This window comes from Canis lupus, chromosome 9 (genome assembly GCF_048164855.1).
Source record: "Canis lupus baileyi chromosome 9, mCanLup2.hap1, whole genome shotgun sequence".
NCBI lineage: Eukaryota > Metazoa > Chordata > Mammalia > Carnivora > Canidae > Canis > Canis lupus.
This window is the reverse complement of record NC_132846.1, coordinates 10743511-10764961: the sequence shown is the minus strand read 5'-3', so window position 1 is coordinate 10764961 and position 21451 is coordinate 10743511. Positions and strand designations below refer to the sequence as shown.

General features: G+C 35.5%; 1 protein-coding gene and 1 long non-coding RNA gene across 4 annotated transcripts in view; both read left to right on the top strand.

Annotated features, from left to right (window-relative positions):
* Positions 1-21451, top strand: part of PRKD1 (protein kinase D1) — a 329820-nt gene that overhangs the window by 44137 nt on the left and 264232 nt on the right. The window lies entirely within an intron of this gene.
* LOC140639764 (uncharacterized) lies at positions 1997-14461 on the top strand. Its single transcript, XR_012036393.1, has 4 exons — positions 1997-2062; positions 6175-6230; positions 8299-8513; positions 9752-14461. It is a non-coding gene; the product is annotated as an uncharacterized lncRNA (long non-coding RNA).

Below are 21451 nucleotides of genomic sequence, written 5' to 3'. Positions count from 1 at the left end.
ATCTACATTTAGACATAACAAGAATCCTTTATGTTCTGGTTTCATACCTCTTTAATTTTGGCAGCTACCGCTAAACATTACAAGAATGCCAGGGCACAGAATGCACGTTGAACTGTTGAACATACCAGGTACACCCTAAAATTCCATTGATTTCTCGAATATTAATGAATAACAGTGTATGCAGCGGCTGGACCTTACTATGAGCCTTCCTTGTTCAAGAATGTGTCAGAGTGGGGAGCAAGTGCCTTCCTCTCCTTGCCCTCATTCCTCCCTCAAGTTCCTGCCAGCTGCACCGTGCTATTGCCTCAAGAGGTTTTGTATGGACAGCAGAGTATTTTCTCATAGCTTAGGTATTCTATAAACTTGTTCCAATCATTGTATCAGAAAAAAAGTATATTTTGATTTAAATTAAAGTCCTTAGGAAGGGGGCATTCCCCCTTAACCCTGCTGTGAATGCTGTTCTTATTCAGGTTTTGTCAGGAAATGGGGCATTTTTTTAGTCATAATCATTTCTCCAGGCTGCCTTTGATAAATACCAAAAGGCACCCTTTTGTGCCATATTGGTATATGGTGTTCTTAAATTCTGAGTGCATGGGAATTTATAAAGGAACATGAAGCGTCAGCTTAGTCCCAAATATAAGGAGTCCTCTGGAGGAGCAGGAAATAGTAAATGTTAAAAGAATTACACTATCATGCCTTGTTGAATAATAGTGTCCACTGAAAGTTCATCTCAGGGATAAATACAACTGTACATTTTGTTTTCTCGAGACTGAGGACTAGAGCCGACAAAGAAACATATTTTATGCAGTTTTCACTGATCTCTCTGCTTTTGCCCTGCCTGTTCCCACTGCGTAGAGACTTGTCACTTCACCTGTGCAAACCTGGACTCTACCTCAGGTCAAGTTTTACTCCTCAAGGCTTAACGTACCCATCTTCTTTGTGGAGTGCCTCTTTTTGATGTTTCAGGGAAGAATTCTGTGCTTGATTCCTTCTGCACCTCCACTCTCTTTCTCTTCTACTCTGAGCGAACCTCTCACATGATCTGGTGATAAGCTAGCATCTATCCTTATCACCTGACTGAAGTCCTCGAGGTGCTAAGACTGCTTTCTTTTTTGTGTTAGATATATCTTTGAATCTGTCTCTGGAACATTATAGCACCTATTGAATATTGTCGAGAAAATAGATGGATAAATAATACTATGTTATTCTTATATGCAGGATGGTCATTTATGGAGAATCACCTTCGGTGTCTTTATCTTTAAGATTCATGAGAATATAACATTTTGGACTATAAAATGGCAGGTAAAATAATTTGTGCCTCTTTTAATTTTGAAATATGTAATAACGTGTTATCACTCATCTTGCTAACATTAGACTTGAGCTATTAATACATTGATGTATATGTTTTTAGAAAGTCTACTTCCTTTCCATGTTTCATGTTTTACACATTTGAAATATTATTTGTCATACATGTTTCACATTAAAAAAGAAGTTAGCTTACTGAAAGTTATAGTAGCAAAAGTTACTTTTGAACTTTTATTCATTGTACAAGCAGAACATTGTGTACATTTTGAAAAAAATTCTTTTAGTCCTAATATCAGTCAATTACATGTGACATTTTTGTCTGTACCCCTGCAAGATCTTTTAAAATGTATTTATGTACAAACTTTCAAGTAAAAAGAAGATCATACTGTACATATTGTTCTTTAACTGAGCATCATTTTTGAGTTGACAAAATTACCCAAAACATTTTAGGGTAGGAGTTGCCATTTGATGATCATCTCTGCAGATGATGCTCACATTGAAACTAGAAGGTCAGCCATATGGAGAGGTTAAAAATAAAATCTGCTGGCCTTCACAGTCCTCTTATCAGCCACCTAACGGGGTCAGATACTGACAATGATGCATCTGAGAGCAGTGAGTAAAGACAGATTGCAGAAGTTTCTTAATTGTGAATTGTGCTCTCAATTTATTCATTTTTGCTTATGTTTGTTCCCAGTCTTGGGGTCTCTGGACTGTGCAAATTTAGGTGGCAAATCTCAGATGTAGCCCCAAAGGGCTGGTAAGTCATTTACATATTCATGCATGAAATAAAGTATTTTATGATATGTCAATCAAATATACCCAGAAATCAGAAGACAAGTTTTTTTCCCAAAGTAAGTTCCTTCTAAATGTAGCTAAAAAGAGCTACTTTGTCATTAAAGTGAATGAATATTCATTTTTAGAACAGACATGATGTTTGGATTGTGTTAAACATATGTCTGTTAGTGAAAGTGTGAGTCACAAAGAAAATTTCATCTAAAAATAATATCTATAGAAAAAAGCAGTAAATATACACATGGAAAAAATACTTTTTTTGTAAACTTTTACTTCTTTATTTTTACTGCTTATAATCTCATTTATTTATTTTCTGTTACGAAAAGAAATGGGTGACTGTGTTCAGAATATTATTATTCACAGTGGCTAAGGGATGTGGGCAATGCAAGTGTCCTATCTGTGGATAGATGGATAACTAAGACATGGTATTTACATAAAATGAAATATTATTCAGCCTTGAAAAGGAAGGAAATTCTGACACATGCTACAATGTGGATGAACCATGAGGACTGATAAGTTTAAATAAACCAGTCACAAAATGACAAATGTATACTAACATGAGGTATCTAGAGTTGTCAAATTCATTGAAACAGAATGGTGGGTGCCAGGAACTAAGGAGAAGGAGAAATGAGGAGTTGTTTAATGGGTAGAGAGTGTCAGTTTTACGAGATAAAAAAGTTCTGGAGGTTGGTTGCATAATAATGAATATACTTATCCTTTCTAAACTATACAGCTAAAAATGGTTAAGATAGTAAATTTTATATTATGTGTTATTTACCACCATAAAAAGAGAGAAACTGGAGAGAAAGTATAATTTCTAAACTGGAGCTTATTTATTTTTAGCCATAATTATTTCTTCAGAACAGATACCTAGAATTGGTCTTGGACCTTTAACATGATGACTGATCAAATACAGATGTATAAAGAAATCTAGTTAAGGCTCAAAGGCAAGTCACTTGTCCACAAATTGCCCATTTTATTTATTATTGGTGGAAAACATTGGGCATTATAAATTATTATTTGTAGACTAAAAACTAAAGTGTTGAAACCACCATGTTCAAATATGTATTTAACAGCTCCTTTGCTTTTTAGTGATTATTAATTCATAATCCAGAAACATTGATTTATTCTGGATATTTATTGATGGCATACTATTGTCTTAGAGCCTGAGCTGGGTTCAAATACATAATGATGAATAAATTAAGCCTTGTCCTCAAAGAATCTAAAGTCAATTGGAGTGGAGTGGGAGAAGAGTAACAAACAGAAAATTGCAGTAAAGTACTATCAAGATTATGAAAGGGATAAATTAAGAGTATGATGGAAAAATGTGGGGTTTTAGGAGTTTGGGGTTTCTGTTTAAGGGACTTGAAGGAACAGTTTGTGGAAGAACCAGTAGCTTTGTTTCACAGAAGATATAAGTTAATTAGGCGGAACAGTTGGAGGAGAGAACAATAAATGCAGAGGCCTATAGGTGGAGAGAGCTTCTTCTCCAGTTTTGTTGGGATAGTCTTTTATGTCTGTTGTCCTGGAGTGTATGGTTTCTCTTTCACTGTCCTAAGTCCGGGTTTGGTGGTGTGCCTGTATGGCTCAGAAAACATGGCTTAGTAACTGAGAGTAGTTTACTGTGCTTGGAACATTGAGTTTGGGGTAGGGGCAGAGAAGACATGTCATAGATAAGGTGAAGCTACATTATGAAGATATATGCCACCTTGTAGCATGATTCTGGCAGTGAAGAACCGTGCAAGATTTTTATAGAGGAGAATAGTACAGAGAGATGTGTGCTTCAGAAATTTGATTCTGGATTCACTGAGAGAAGAGAATGAAATGGAATGAGAAGCAGGACCATCACTTAATAAGGTAGCAGTCTTTTCGGGATACAATAACTGACATTGGTTGTGGGTATAGAAAGGAGTGAGTGAGTTCCAGAGCGATTAAAAAAATGGATAGACTTGCTCTGTGCCACATTTACTGTGAGAATGAAAACCATTCTCAGGAATCAGACTGTTGACATTCCAGAAAATGTTGGCATCACTCTGAAGGAATGCACCATTACTGTTAAGAACTCCATAGGAACCCTGCAAGGGGACTTCAATCACAACAGTGTAGAGCTCAGTCTCCTTGGAAGGAAAAAAGAAGAGGCTCTGAGTTGAAAAATGCTGGGGAACTAGGAGAGAACTGGCTACAGTTTTCACTTTCTGTAGTGATGTACAGAACATGATCAGGGGCATTACACTGGGCTTCCCTTACAAGATGAGGACATGTATGCTCACTTCCCCATCAACGTTGTTATTCAGGATAATGATTCTCTTGTTGAAATCAGAAATTTCTTGGATGAAAAATACATCTGCAGGGCTCAGATGAGGCCAGGTGTTGCTTGTTCAGTATCTCAAGCCCAGAAAGTTAATTCTTGAAGGAAATGACATTGACCTTATATCAACTCAGCTGTTTTGATTCAGCAAGCCACAGCAAAAACAAGGATATCAGAAAATTTTTGGATGGTATCTATGTTTCTGAAAAAGGAATGGTTAAGCAGGCTGATGAATAAGATCTAAGTTGCCCAGCTATAGAAACAGCAAGATGTCGGATGATTTTTTAGACTTATTTGTGATATTTTAGAGATGCAATTAAAGGTGTATTGATTTGGAACTTTTTTTTTTAAAGCTAGACTGAAGACTTAAGAATATTGTGCGTGTATGTGTGTTTGTGGGTAGGGAATAGGATGGCATTATTGCTTGGACTATTGGCGAAAGGTGGATGAGTTCACCAAGGTAAGACAGAAGAGGAAGGAGAGTGTTCGGGAAAACACAACCCTCTTCACTAAAACCTTGGGAAGGGATGGAGAAGCCTAGTGAGGGTACATGGAATGAGACCAAAGAGGTCCAAAATAAGAAGAATGGAAGCATTAACGGAGGGTAAACAACTCACAACCAAACCTAGGCAAACCAACAACAACAAAAAACCCCAAACAAACAAAAAAACCCAAAACAACAAACAGCAAAACTGAGCAGGGGTGGGTCAGAAATGAAGAGGAAAACCTAGAGTGTCCTTCCAAGAAACCAAGGGATCAGGCTGTTTTTGGAATCAGGTGGTAGTCATTTGGCTATGAGGGAAGGATTTGGCAGCAAGGTGCTGTGTGGTGTGGTTGGTGGAGGGCATTTCAGGAGTGCTGTGGAGCCCAGGGCAGGTTGAAGTGTGGTTACTGAGTTACTAGGAAGTAGAGGCTAGGAGTCAAGACAACTGTTTCAAGAATTTTTACTGTAAAGAGGAGGAGAGTAGAGTATAAAGAATTATACTAGAGAGGATGAAAGAATATAATTTTATTTTTATTTATTAAAAATTTCTATTCATTAAAAGTTTAAATAAAATTTTTAATTTTTATTAAAAATTGTGATATAGAATATAAATTTACCACTTTATTCATTTTAAGTATACAATTTGGTGGCATCAAGTATATTCATGGTGTTGTGCAGTCAATACCACTGTCTAGTCCCCTTTTTCACCACCTCAAACAGCAACTCTCTACCCATTAGACAATAACTCTCCATTCCCTCTTCCCTCTAACCCTTGATAACTTCTAATCTTTCTGTCTCCCTGAACTTGCATATTTTAGATGTTTTATATAAGTGGAATCATCCAATATTTGTCCTTTTGTGACTGATTGGTTTCACTTTACACGATGTTTTAAAGGCTCCTCTGTGTTGTGGCATGTATCTGAGCTTTATTCCTTTTTATGGTTGAATAATATACCAGGATATGTATATACCATAAGTTTTTTACAGATTCATCTGCAGACCCTGTGAATAATACTGCTGAGAACATGGGTGTGCCAGTATCTCTTTGAATACCTCTTTCCCATTCTTTTGGATGTATACCTAGGACTGGAATTACTGGGTCGTGTGGTGATTCTAGGTTGACCTTTTGAGGAACCACCAAACTTTGTCACAGAGACGCTGCAACATTTTATGTCTCCCACCAGCAGTGTATCAAGGTTTTTTCTCCACATTATTGCAAACACTTGGTTTCTGTTTTCTGTACAATTCTTGGACTTTAATAATGATAATATTTCCTCCTATCTAGGCTTTTCTGGACTCCCCCGCCCCCTACTCCAGCTGCCAGTTTTATCTGTCCATGAGGTATTATTTTCACCATATGTGGTGTAAAACTGAGGCTTAAGCAAGTTCAGAAGTTTGCCTAAGATAGGTGCATTGTATCTCTGAGGGTAAATCTGTACAGCTATAAAGACAATGTACACATCTTCATCATTGGTCTTTAGTTTTCCTCTTATTGAACTAAAACCAAAATGAAACTAAACTAAAACTGAAACTAGAACTAAAATATGAGCTAAAACTGGAAGCTGAAATATTTCAGATTATAAAACAACCTGTTTATTCAAGATACATGCAGCTTTTACTATATAGACTACCAAGCAATGAAAACATACTATGGCAGATACATTTGATAAAATTGTTAGAGAGTAGCTCTTAATCACATAAAGTTACTGCATGAATTTGACCTGTGAATGAAGAGTTTTCCATTTTGTGTAGTCTTCAAACTCTTTTGAACATCCATACCACTGGTGAAAATAAATTAGATCACATATTCCTATATATGTGATCTGTATTAATAAATGTATTATTTGCATTTATTATTGCTATAGTAATACAACTTATACATTATAAAATAAAAACATATTTTATAAAGATAAGAAATATGAAATTATTGAATATGAACATAATCTCCATTTTCTTTCTCTATCCAGTGGTTTTTCTTGCCCATTTCTGGGATGGGTGCCCCCCTTCTTGTATAAATTGCTGATAAAAAAATGGCTAACAGCCATCTTGTATGATATGGTCAGGCACTTTTTAAAACAAAAATTTAAAACATCCTTTGTATGTGAAGAGTATTTACTCAAATGAATTCACAACCTCATGTTGAATGTTTATTACATACAAAGCATTTTTATACATAACTGATCATGTCTTGCTCTCTGTAAAATATACAATAAGGTTTAATTATTAAGTATATCTAGCTAAAGTTCCAAAAGCTTGCCCTTGAGGAAGTGCCTCTAATTGTAGGAGAAAAGGAGTAAAAACAACATCAAGTTTAGTTGTATAGCAATGTTTGCAACCTTCATCTCTAACTTGTATTTAAATTGTCTTTGGAAAAGTGAACGAGGTGATAATTTATCACATGAAGTTGTGCTGATGTTTTGGCATTTTGTAGAAAACCACAAATACATAAAATCTAATAGAGTGTCAAGGGGAAATTGGCAAAGCACTCTGTGTGATCTCAGAAAAACAACTTCTAAAATACATATATATTTTTTAATAACCTGAATTCACTTGAATATGTTTCTGTTTTGACTGTTTTAGTGCATGGATTTGCTCCATAGCAACAACCAAACAGAACTATTTTAAAGGGGAAGAAAGAAAAAGATATTTGGTGTGGAGATTTTTTTTTTAATTTTATTTATTTATGATAGTCACACAGAGAGAGAGAGAGAGGCAGAGACATAGGCAGAGGGAGAAGCAGGCTCCATGCAGGGAGCCCGACGTGGGATTCGATCCTGGGTCTCCAGGATCGCGCCCTGGGCCAAAGGCAGGCGCTAAACTGCTGTGCCACCCAGGGATCCCGGTGTGGAGATTTTAAATGGCTTTTGAGTCAGAGCAGTTAGCTGTTTTCCTTTTGACTCTAGTAATTATTTAAGAAGATTTGAAATGTATTTTTGTGGTTACATTTTAAGTACATTAGCAAGTTTTTCTTGAATGGTGTGTTTTGTTTTTTTCATTGGGTAAATAAATGAGTTTCCTCTTGGGAAACATCATCAAATTCAATTTTTCAAGGCCAGAATGCATAAACTTGGCTCAGTGGCTCTCAAAAATCTCAGGACTCCATGCAGGTGACTGTCTAGCTAAATTCCAGAGACGACACTAATGAGTGAAAAGAGTGACATTATGGGAATGGCTTATCAATAATTACAGCGACTGTTATACTAGATCTATCCTAGAAGGAATAAGGAAAAGATGATAGCTTTCCATTTGTATAGGAGAGTCAGGAACACTTTCTAAGTGTGTTTCACATTTTTTATGTACCCTTTTCACCCTTATTTTAACAAGATTAGTAGATGGTAATTTGGGCCAAGAGGTTTACCATTTCATGTGGAACTGACCGGATTTCCAAACATGTTATCATCTCTTTTAGAAAGTAGGTTAATATGTGTGACTCATGAGGACCCAGACTTAGAAACAAGCACTTTGGCAGACAGTTGATGTACAGCAGATAAGAGCACTTATCATCATGCTCAAACTATGCATCTAGAACAGGTCTTTCAGATGATGATGATGGTGATGCTGTTGCTGATAAGAACAGCTAATGTGTATTAAGAATTGACTGGAACCTACTTTGCTAAGAACCTGGTATGTATTACCTCATTTAATCTTCAGAATTTTGCATGCATTATTTCACTTATCATGAGTTACTCATAATCCCCTTTTTATAGGTGGGGAAACAGACATAGTGAGTTGTTCAAGGTCACATGTGTAATGGTCAAGTCAACCCAAGAACTCAGGCTTTCTGACCACAGAGAATGGGTCTGTGACACTATTGCCACTAATTTTGGTGATAAATTTTTTGGCAGATTGTGATCACAGAAGTTGCTTTAAGTCACAACTTTCAAGTACTCATTTTTCTAAGGCCAAACTATGTAGCTTTTATCACCACTCCCCAAATTTAACTATCGCTTTTGTAGTTTTAAAGAGGAAGGTGTGAAAATTTGAAATGTTATCTATTCTCATTTAATTTCCTACTTTACATGGAGAGCATATCATACCCAGATCTAAATGTCATTACCATTTGCTTCTCACACTTAACGAAAGGGAAAGTATATGCTCAGTTTTGAGCAGAGGCTCCCTTGTAGGAGTATAATAGTGCTCAGCAAAGTTTTGGCACTTGTGTTTGGCAAAACATCCCAGGCAGATGAATGATTCATATGGCAGGAGCACTGCTTCTCAGAAAGGTGCATTAATATGAATATTAACACCTCTAAGTGTTTGTGAAATAACCTCAATGGAAGGACTAGAATATTGACAAAACATTTTCAAAAAATTATTCTATATTTAACAGATAAAGATACAGAGAAAGAGTAATTTATTGCAGAAGTCTGTGATGATTCAGTTCCAAATTGAATGTGATGTCTGTAATTATATTTTAGAAGAATATTAAACAATATGGAAGTGATATCTGATTCTTAAATATCATCATTACACTGAGTTCTAAATATAATATATCTATAACCATACTTACAACAGATATTACTATGTGACAAGCAATACTTAGATGTAACAAGAAAGAAATGGAAAACTCAGACTTAATGTGATTTCAAAATAATTCTTAGCATTACTCCAGGGGTTATTAAGGCAAATGGAAGGGATTTTTACAAGGTATAGTTCAGTTGCGGTTTTGTTCCTCAGAATTCACATTATTGCCACAGCCTACGAATGACAAACATTTGTGGACTATGGCAGCAATCTGTTGGGTGTTTCAATCTATTTTGAGCTGAAATTGATTAGCACTTTATGAAAAGTGTACAGAAAATTGCCATGCTTATCAAGGCAAATCAAGCCATAATTCTGCCTTTTTTTTTGTACACCTGCAGCTATGAATATTTTTTGGTGGATACATTGAGATGTGCTCAAGAATATACATATTGGACTGCATATCATGCAATTTATTCTGATCTTACTGACAGTTTGCAAACAAAAACTCAAAACAAGATGCAACTGTGTGCAGCTCCCGAACTGTAGGTTCTGATTTTGGCATCCATGAATGCACAAGGAAAGGGGAAACAGCTTGAAGAGGTGTGCTTTTGCTCATCTTACTGTGAAATATAATCTGGGCATTTGTTTGATGGATTTCATGAAATATGGAGGAAATCTGAACTAAGGGTAAGAGTTTCACCTGATTGCCTTTATTTTTACCCCACCTTGGTAATACTAAGGAGAAGAAATGAAAATAACCTGAAGTTGATGACTGTAGTGACGTAAGTTAACCATATTCAGGGGACTCATTGAGAATGAGGAAAGGAGGGAGTGAGCAACGATGGTGAATTTCATATTTTGAGAGGAAGAGCTCTCTCTGTGGCAGTATCTTCAAAGAAAAACAAGTATTGGAAGCTAAAAGAAAAGGAGAAAGACCATGGACTACGTGGAAGTCAGTGTTACTAGACAGGCGTTTTGTAGAAACAGGCTAGTCTTTTGTTGTCACTCTCAGGCAGAGTAGAGAATAAATTTTAATCATAAGATTAAAAAAAAAGAAAGAAAATCATTAAAAATTTACATGTGCTATGGAAAAATAAGCTAGTCACCTGAAGCTCACTTTAATTCCAGCAAATGTTATAAGTTGCTGCTTAAAAGTCCCATGATGTATGCAATTCTTCTGCTTTATGCCTGGCTCTATCTAGAAAAAGATTATGGATCATCTTGTTAAATGCTGTATCTTCAATGAGTCTATGCTGATAAAATTCTGTACTTTACATGAAAACACGTTTCTAATAAAAATTATCTTAGAAATATTTTTTTAGATATTTGCAATGAAAAATAGGGAAAAGGAAAACTTAAATCATTCATGATTCTAACACCCAGACTGTATCATTCCACTCTTAATTATAGATATGATATGGTAAACTGTTTTGGGACTTGCCTTGTTACACAATACACTATGAACCTATTTCTATGTTGTTAAATACTCTCCTATAATATTATAGGAGAGTATTTTTTTAGTCCAGTGGGCTTTCCAGTGTTATCATATGGATTTCCAACATCCAGTCTATACATGGTTAGATGTTTAGATATTTCCAATATTTTGCAATTAACAATAGTAATAATCATTGTCATCATCATGGACATTAAAATAATTTATTGAGGTGAGATTCTTGTAACAGTCACAGTGTCGTATATCCACCACCTGTCTCTACTTCCATAGAGTTTGCATCACTCCAAAGTAAAACGCCTTATCCAGTAAGGGGCATTTCTCTTTCTGGCCCCAGCCTACCTCCCCATTGTCTCTCCCCTCCTTAGGTTTTTTCAGTGCCCAGATCAGGCTTATGAGTTCCTGTTCTATCACCTTTGTCACTTACATTCACTGTTTCACATCCCTTCATCCATTATTCAAATTCAAGTCAATTCTCATCTCCTTTGTGAAAACCTCTCTTATCAACTAAGCCTACATGATCTCTTTTTTTCTGAAAACTATTAGCACACATGTCTGTACTGCTCATTTGGCCCCTTTTTCATCTTATAATGCCATTCCAGTAGCATGCCTTGCCCATAAATTTTATTACGAACAGTTTCTGTTTTACTAAAGTGGTGTCTTATCTATTTTATATTCCCTAATGATTGTCTTAGTACATGGCACAACAGAAATGCACAATAAATTCTTGTCAAATGAAGTAAGATTCATTTTTCCCTTACAGACCTTAGCATAGTGCTTAGCATAGAGTCCCAACAAATATTTACTGATTGATTTAAACATATTTATATTTTTACTTAATTATCTATCTCTCTTGAGGTCACAGGTTCTGCATGACTAACAGCTTTGTAAACAAGTGCTGTATGCACTCTCATTTATATGACCTTATTTAGGAGATTCATTTTTAAATATTGAGTTTATTGAACAAGGCAGTATTCATATGTAAATCAGTCTTTCTTTTTATCTTTCTTTGAGTTTGGCCTACTCTTTTGTAGAATTATGTTTTTGCTTTTGTTTTCCTAATGGTACTAGTGACTAGTAGCTTCCAAGAACATTTCATAGTGACTGGTGGGCCCTTCTTGGCAATTATTTCTGATATCACAGAGCTCATTTTTATAGGGATATAAATTATATGATTTCTCCTTAAGTGTATTTGCTTTGTACTTGTGTCCATGTTGGTTGGCCTCTGTAAGTTGAATGCATGTTTCCATAGGAACTAAAAGTAATAAATTGATATTACTATGCCTAGAGTTCCATTGTTCTGTGAAGATATTTCCAAAGCAAGAGAATGTGAATTTATTTAAATAATCTGTCCCATTTGGCTTTTTTTTTTAAAGATTTATTTATTTATGATAGACACACAGAGAGAGAGAGAGAGAGAGAGAGAGAGAGGCAGAGACGCAGGAAGAGGGAGAAGCAGGCTCCATGCCGGGAGCCCGACGTGGGATTCGATCCCGGGACTCCAGGATCACACCCTGGGCCAAAGGCAGGCACTAAACTGCTGAGCCACCCAGGGATCCCCTCCATTTGGCTTTTTATAATAATACATATTTTTGAAAAGTTCCACTTTGCTCCATGAAAACATCTTTCTCCATTACTTCTGTGGAAAAAATTCCTACTATGAATTGATGAATTTTTTGCCCCTCTTTCCCCTCTTAGATGATCCATGAAAAGCAGATGAAAAAAAATGCAGTGAAGATCAGATTCAGAGCTAAATCTCACAAAGTGTATTTCCATATATTTCTGGTAGACTTTTTTACAGCATAAGGGCCACCATTTATTTTTATTGTTCTTGTAATCAGTGAATGGGTTGAGCTTAATTTTATTGACACTCCTTTTTAAAACAATTCAGCCTGATTTCAGAAGTGACATATTTTGCATCAGAGAGGACTAAACTATGCAAAGTGGCATCCTTTGAGGAATGCTCATTACCAGAGTGGCAACAAGGAACTCAGCTCAAGCAGTTCCTATAGTGATTGCAAACTGGCTCACTTCCCAGCTCTTAACAATTTCAGTGTGGGTTTCTCTTGATTGACCATCAGTCTTCGGCATCTCAAAACACATATATTACACACACACACACACACACACACACCCACAAGCACACACTTGGCCAGACACAAGATAAACAAACAAAGACTCTTATTAAACTCCAGGAACAGCTTACATAGAGTGGTTTAATCCTTTTTGCATATAAATAAAATTCCTGCTCTGCTATGCTATTTTGGAATATGGAAAGTCTATAAAGCTTGCCTCTAAATTTCGGAAGGCATAGTCAACTGTAGAAATGTTTTTGAGTAGTCCAGATATTCAGCATCTGTGACTGATGTTCTTCTGACATAGATTCTGACATAGATTCTCTATAGTCTAAAACATGTTTGCCAGACTATCATTCTGAGACTGATTTGTGACTGCCACTTCCAGCTTCAAAGGTTATTGGCTCACTCATTCACTACTTCTGTCATTTATTTTTGGGGCATTTATCATGTGCCAGGTGCTGTACTAGACAGAGTGTCAGAAACTTCCTTTATATAGCCCCACACCTATTCTGCCCCTAGCTTCCCGCTAGTGCCACTCTGTGTACCACAGTCACATTCATCTAGTATAACACAGATTTGACCATATTACCTTCCTGCTTAAAACATTTCAGTGAAGTCCAGTTACAATTGACCTAAATTTCAAACTCCTCATCACAGTTCACAAAGCCTTGTGTGATATGGCTCCTGCCACCTGTCTGACCTTTCCTTCTATTCCGTCCACTGACCACTGGCCACACTGGCTATCCTCTGTACCTAGATGAGGCCAAGATCTTTCTCACCTACAAGCCTTTGTACATGCTGTTTCCTCTGACTGGAACACCTTATCCCCTTCTTGCCAAAGTTGGCTCCTTTTCTTCCTTCATGTCTTACCTTAAATGTCAGTCCTCAGAGAGTAGTTTTCCTATGACCATGCTATGTAAATAGGCCTCCCCATAACTGTCTTTTGTTTTATTCTGTTTATCTTCTAGCACCTTCAAAGTTCTAAGTTTATATTTATTTGCTCTCTTTATTTACTGCTGCCTTCACTTAAGAATGCTACCAGGAGGGGGTTTATAGACCTTGAGAGTAAAGTTTCTATTAGGTTGAAGAGAAAGTAAAATAGGGAAGTTTTGAGAGAGCCAGCAAGATTAAACACTATGAGAAGATTGACTGGTAAGATTTTAAATGTGTGTCAATTAGCAGGACAGCTTTTGGGGTGAAGGTGTGGGTGTAAGAGGCAAACGTCAAGTGCACATGAAATGAGGGTTCTTAGAGTTGAGTGCCTACCATAAGTCAGATTTACTGGGCATTGGGCATATAAACCTCAAAACAAAATACAAATTGTATATTCTTACCTCCTTTGTTGCAAATTAATTGGCCATATATGCATGCTATTTCTGGGATTTCTGTTCTGTTCTGTTGATTTGTGTGTCTGTTTTTATGCCATACTGTTTTGATTACTATAGCTTTGTAATATAGTTCAAAATCAGGCCATATGATACCTTCCGCTTTGTTTCTTTCTCAAAATTGCTTTGGCTATTTGGAATCTTTTAGTATGTGTCTTTAGTAGTGTGAACATTTTAACAATATTATTCTTCCAATCCATGAGTATAGAATATCTTTTCATTTGTGTCTTTTTCAACTTCTTGCATCATTGTCTTATAGTTTTTAGGGTACAAGTCTTTCACTTCCTTGGTTTAATATATTCTTAGGTATTTTATTCTTTTGATGCAATTATAAATGGGATTATTAGTTTCTTTTTCTGATGGAAACAAATTTTTGTACATTAATCTTGTGCCCTGTAACTTTACTGAAATTATTTTAATAATTTTTTGGTGGAGTCTTTAGGGTTTTCTATATGTAATGTCATGTCATCTGTAAATAGTGACAGTTTTTCTTCTTCCTTTCCATTTTGGAAGCCCTTTATTTCTTTCCTTGCTTAATTGTTGTGGCTACAACTTCTAAGACTGTCTTGAATAAAAATGGTTTGCAACTCCTAATTAAATAAGTCATGGGTAGTATAGCATGTTGACTATAGTCAATAGTATTGTTGTGAATACTTAAATTGCCAAGAAAGTAAGTCCTAAAATTTCTTTTCAAAGAAAAACAATTTTTTTGTACTTTTTTATGGTGATGGATAGTAGTTAGATTTATTGTGGTGATCATTTTACCGTGTATACAAATATTGAATCATTATGTTGTACACGTGAAACTAATATAATGTTGTCATATGTCAGTTATACCTCAATTAAAAAACAAAAATAAAATCCAAAGGTCAAGAGACCCACACTAGAGTTTTTATTATTGTTTCTAACTTCATCTGCCAGTGATTTTGTTCATTAACCTCCTATCTCTGCCACTTTCTTTTCTCTAAATCCTGTTTAGGTCTATTGTTTGCCTTTCTTTTTGCCTGTTTAGATCCTGCCCATCCTGTAAGCCTTAACTCTTGGAAGTACTTTGCTCTTACCTCTTCTCTAATTGCCTCCAGACCCATTGGTATGTGTCATGGTTGTATCATTGGTTGTATCATTCTATGTCTCTGCTGCCCTTGTGTTTTATCTTACCTACCACAGATCTTATTTTCCTAGATAGACATAAGCCCCTACAGCATATACCAGTTCCTCATATATCTTTGTAATATCATGTCCCAACACAGTAGGTTAGAGAAGACATGTGACATTTGATGATGGAAAATTAAGTCAGAATTCTCATGTATAGCAGCTGCCAAAGTTATATGGTGCTAATACATAGCTAATTAAGAAATTAACCATTTGGCTACTTTGTTTATAAAATGTTCGTGTTGCCTATTATTTCAATAGGAAACTGATGGAGAAAAATAGACTAGACCTCTAAATGACATAGTTGCCATTTTCAATGTAGGTCTTTTTTTCTTTCTTTCTTTCTTTCTTTCTTTCTTTCCTTCTTTCTTTCTTTCTTCTTTCTTTCTTTCTTGGGGAGGTTTGGAAATACTGGCAATATACTTTCTGGATTCCCATGCATTATTTTCTATCACTTTATTTTATGTGAACCTTCCCAATGACTAGTGTATAATGGACATCATCATTCAACATGGTTGAATAATAATAGTATTTTTGTCCACTTTAATTTTTAGATGATACAACATTCTAGATTTTTTTAAAATTAAATTACATTTAAAGAGTATTGAGCACAAGGTAATGTTCATTGGTTAAAAATTACTTTTTAAGGTCTTATATAAGTTGTAATTGTTACCAAATGTTACTGTATCTCAGATGTATGGAAGTTGTTGGATAATTTTGCTTACTAAAATACAGGATTAGCAGAGGGTTTATTTTAATAGGTAATACGGAGAATAGCCAGGTGAGTGGAATTTGGGATTTCTTGCCAGTACCAGAAACAACATAGAGAGAGGGCAAATGGCAAGACATAGATAACTAAAACATTTTGATGGCCATTTTGATTTATTTCCTCATTTGTAGGATTTTTGAAAACTTACTCATTCAGCAAATGTTTATTTAGTGCCTGTTTCATTGTGTTGAAGGGTAGAGATAATTAAAAAGAGAATAAGAGAAGAACAGTCATCCACCCCCATTATGCTTACATTATCTTCAGTATGCAATTGAGCATGCAATTTTTTGGCACCTACTCCCCTTGTATTTTGTATATTAATTTCATATGATCACTAGTACTCCCAGACTGATAGATATTATCATAAATGTATGGTAGCAAGTTTTGTGTATATTTTTATAATTAGATGTTGCTTGTACATGACTTATGTTCTAGAAAAATACAGAAAATAGTTGAAGATCTGAAGAGACTACTATAATTTCTCAGTTCATTTAAGATACAGCTATTTGAGGAAAAACCTAATAAGATAATTTGAACATTGGCACAAAGATCAGACCTAGGGACAATTCAAGAGCATCTTCCAGCAAACTGAGAATTCAGAGGGATAAATCTAGTGAGTCTGTGCTGTGTATTCACATGGGCTGTTAACTATATTCCTCTTGTTCCTTTATTTCTCTGTCCTTTCTACCCTAATCCCAGGGTCTTGGGATTTTAAAGATTATTTATTTGAGAGAGAGAGAGAGAGAGAATGCATGAGACCATCAGTGGGTGGGTGTAGGGAGGGGCAGAAGAAGCAGGGTCCCACTGAACAGGGAGCCCTAATAGGGCTCTCTCTCAGGACTCTGGGATCATGACCTGAGCCAAAGGCAGCCATTTGACTGACTGAGCCACTCAGGCGCCTTGGTCTTGGGATTTTAGGTAAATTGCTGCTTTTTTTTTTTTTTTTTCTGAAAAGATTTGTTTGTTTATTTGAGAGAGGTGCAAGCTAGCACAAGCTGGGGATGGGGGGAAAGAAGGGGTAAGAGGGTGGGGGACAAGCAGACTCTGAGCTGAGTGCAGAACCTGACATGGAGCTCCAGCTCATGAACTGAGCCAAAATCAAGAGTCTGATGCTTAACCATCTCAGCTGCCCAGGCACCCCTAAATTGTTTCTTCTTGAAGTTATTTACGGAGTGATTTGTTTTGGGTACCAAAATACCCTTCAATTTATCTACATACACTCTCCCTTTGCTTTGTCTGTGTGGTATGGGACATTTAAATACTGTTCTGAGCTTTTGCAATACAAAAATGACAATATGCTTTTGGTACAAAGGAGTGGCATTCTTAGGAGAAAAAGTAACTGTGCTGCTTTTTTTGTTTTCTTCATGCTGCCTGTAGTAAGAGTGTATGGGAAGAAATAGGTAACTTGGAGCTTTGGACTGCCTAAGACATACTTTGCATATGCTTGGAGGTCAGATAAAATGTGCTTTCTTTTGAGGATCAGGGTCTATATTTAAAATAGATTTCCTATTCAGGTACCTTTAAAGACCTTTAAGTACAGGCTTTATACTGTTTAGATATTTAGATATGTGAAACTCTCCATATTATTGTCTTTGATTCTGTCTGTAGATGTATAAGGATATCTTCTGACCAAGTTACCCTGGCAGGAATATTAATATGTTATTAGTTGAATTCACATATGGTCATTCCCCAGTAGTGACCAAATGTCCCAATTAATGTGATTTAGTTCTGCTTTTTAACTCATAAAATAAATTATCTTTACTATCTTGCTTTAGAGATGGATTCATTGCTTTACAACTGATACTATACATTCATATTTTTAAAATACATTCATATTTTTAAAATGGGTATTTTTTACTGTAAAATTGTATATCATTTAAGTTTACCTTAAAATATTTTTGCTATTGATATAGCTCCTCTGTTTCCTAGAAGTAGCTGAAATTGCTGTTGTTCTTTTGTGGCTTTGGGATCATACTCTATTAACTTAGATTCTCTGAAAAGCTGTATGCTTTACTGATTTTTCTTGGGGAAAGAGTGTACATTTCAAGACACTGTTCTCCAGGGTAATGGATATTATCCAAATAGGTAAAATAGATCTGGAGAGAAAGGAAAACATGAATTGAAGATTTAAAAAAAATAAAAACTATTTCAATAGCATCAAATTAGGATTGGAAGATGGAAGATAAGAGCATTTCAAGAACACTAATGAATAGAAACCATGCATCTTACTTGGAAGTGAATATTGAGGAGAAAAGAATTTTATGTTGATTGTTTCCTAATGGGAACATTCCTTGTCCTCTTATACTAGGTCCTGCGTGTCTCTTCTACTTTCTCTTAGTGCTAGGTACCTTTTCCCTTGTGGCAGCTATTGCAATAGTAAATGTAATTATTTAATGAAACTTTGTCTCTCTCTGTTTTTCTTTATTCACTGGTAATCCCGGGAGACATCATGGAGCATGGCACATGGGCTCAGTGCATTAAAAATACAACAAAATAAAAACATTGGGAAGATAGGCAGAAGAATATGAAAAATAAATGGTGTACATGTTGTCATTTGCGAACAACAGAGTATAACTTTTGTTGTGGTTCCCCAGATGAAAAACAGACAATGGCGTTGAAAAATAAGATGGCTTGCTTTCAGCTCCAGGGGAGCGGTATATTTTCTTGGTATATTTTCTTTATATGGATGAAGCACTCGGTTGAAAACACTTTGTTTTTGATTCCACTGTTTCCAAAATACTTTTGTATCTGATGTTCTGTTTTTACCTTAGTCTTCCTATAAGGAGGTAGGAGTAGAATTTATACTTGCTGTATTGATTAAAACACGAAATGAATGATATTGAAAAGGTACTTAGGAGACCTATGAAAATGTCCAGAATGGGAATTACAAAAAATTCTGATTTTTGACTCCAAAACTGACTCTTCTTCTGCCAGTTTTACTTAATATATTGTTTTTCCCACTTGAGAGGTCAGTGAAAGGAAATCCTTGGACATTTGCTAAGGCTCTTCAGTAAGATTCTCAATGAGAAGTAGCAGCTCAGTCCAACTACTAAAATGTTGCTCTTTTTCAAAGCCAGAGTTGATTTTGTTCTATGAAACTATCAAAGAAGAGAACGCTTGGTGAAGATGTAAGATATAGTTATATTTGGTATAGAAGCTTCTAGACATGGTGTGTCAGGATATAGTTTGTAAGTCAGGGCACCTCTTACTAGAGGTAAGCTAAAATCAATTCACTTCCTAAGAAGTGGCATCAATCAAATGGAGAGCTCCCTTTTTAACCTTGCATTTTTACCCCACAGCTATTGCACAGTAAAAGTTCTGCTTGGTTTAGGAGGTGTCAGTTATAGTTTATTTGGACTACTTTTGTTATTTTTTTCTAACTGGAAAATGAGTTTAATTTGGCTTGTTTCATGTATTGTCAAATAACTTTTAATATAAAATATTAAAAAGTAAAAGATGGAAGGTAGGGCCTATTCCATCTTAGTCTTGAAAATTATACCAGTCTTTTTTTTTTTTTTTTTTTTTTTTTTTTTTTAGTAAATGTGGAAAATGTAATCTGTGTGATTACAGAATTAAAACATAAGTGGGTAAGATAAAGATCTGGAAAAATCTGGGAAGTTGATGTAGTGGAAAGTCTATTGGCCCTGGAGTCAAATGATCTAAATTTGAGTCCCAAGTTTTTCTTATCGACTGACCTTAGGAATGTCATTTAAATTACTTAAGCCTCAGTTGCCTTATTTAAAAAGAGAATTTAAACATTTACTTTAAAAGATAGGTGGTAATATTTATAAAAGCACTTTTCTAAATTGCAAATGATTAAACATGTAAGGTATGACTATGAAATGAAAAAGGCATTTGTGATGTGTGCAAATCTTAAAGTGACATCAGTAAGCAATAGCTAAAATCTTAATTTTTAGGTCCGGGATCCCTTAGTGGCTTAGCGGTTGAGTGCCTGCCTTCGACCCAAGGTGTAATCCTGGAGTCGTGGGATCGAGTCCTGCATTAGGCTCCCTGCATGGAGCCTACTTCTCCCTCTGCCTGTGTCTCTGCCTCTCTCTGTGTGTCTCTCATGAATAAATAAATAAAATCTTAAAAAGAATAAAATCTTAATTTCTAGAGTTGTAGCTGTAGAACTAACATCATGTATCAGCTCTAGGCAACAACAACTTAGATGATATTTAAGCTGAATGAGCATAAACTGGAGCTACCATGAAATCTCCATGTACTGTTTCTTGACTTGGTTGCAGGAAGTCTGAGAAGCCTGATTAGACCTTCTACCTTGCAGGCTTTACTGTTAAGAGCGCTGTTACCATTTGGCTTGCCCTATGTTAAGAGTTTTGTTGTATCACCTTCTGAGTTACGCATTGCCTTTGCAACTTAGATTGGATTTCATTCTTCCAAAATTTTTCCATCAATAGTCAGAAATATTTTCTACAACAGACCTTCTGCCCCTCCACAGCCTTCAACACAATACAGTGGGGCATGCCTAAAATCAATGTATTTGTCTAATAATTATGATTATTTTTAGGAATAGTACTTACAGCAAAAGAAGTGTACTTATTTTGGAGAGTGCAAATGTGATATATTTATTCCTGTATATTCAGAGTGAAGTGTTTATTTTCTGAAACCACTTCTTGTCCCTCCCTTGTTGCCTAGAAGTTTCTAGGAATGAATGGTTGATTTGACTAGTGATGAATGATAAAAGAAATGTTCAAAAAAACCTTTAAGAACCCTTTAGTACATTCAGTTTAAAGATCAGTTTAGTATTCAGAATAATACTATTTATATATAATTTTTATTTTATTTCATAAAATATTAATATTTTATGAAAATATTAATTATATATTGTTTTATAGAAGTATCTTGAACTAAGTTAGAGTTAATTATTTTAAAAAATATGTTATTTCCTAAGCATTGTTTTCACCTGATGAAGAATTACAAGTCTCTTTCTTGGCTTTGAATGTTTATTCCTGAGTCATGTAACTTATGATTATTAGTATTAATTAGTTACTAAATTCTCTCTGTCTTTGAATTCTTATAATGAGATCAGTGTTATAAAATTAAGCTTATTTTATTTCACCCATTTATCTAATAGGGAAGCTGGGTGAGTGAATATAAAAGAGACATTAGTATCAGGCTTTTAAAGATTTATTTATCTATTTATTTGAGAGAGAGAGAGACAGCACGCACGAGAGTCAGGGGAGGGGCAGAGGGAAAGAATCTTCAAGCAGACACCCCATTGAGTGTAGAGCCCACAGAGGGCT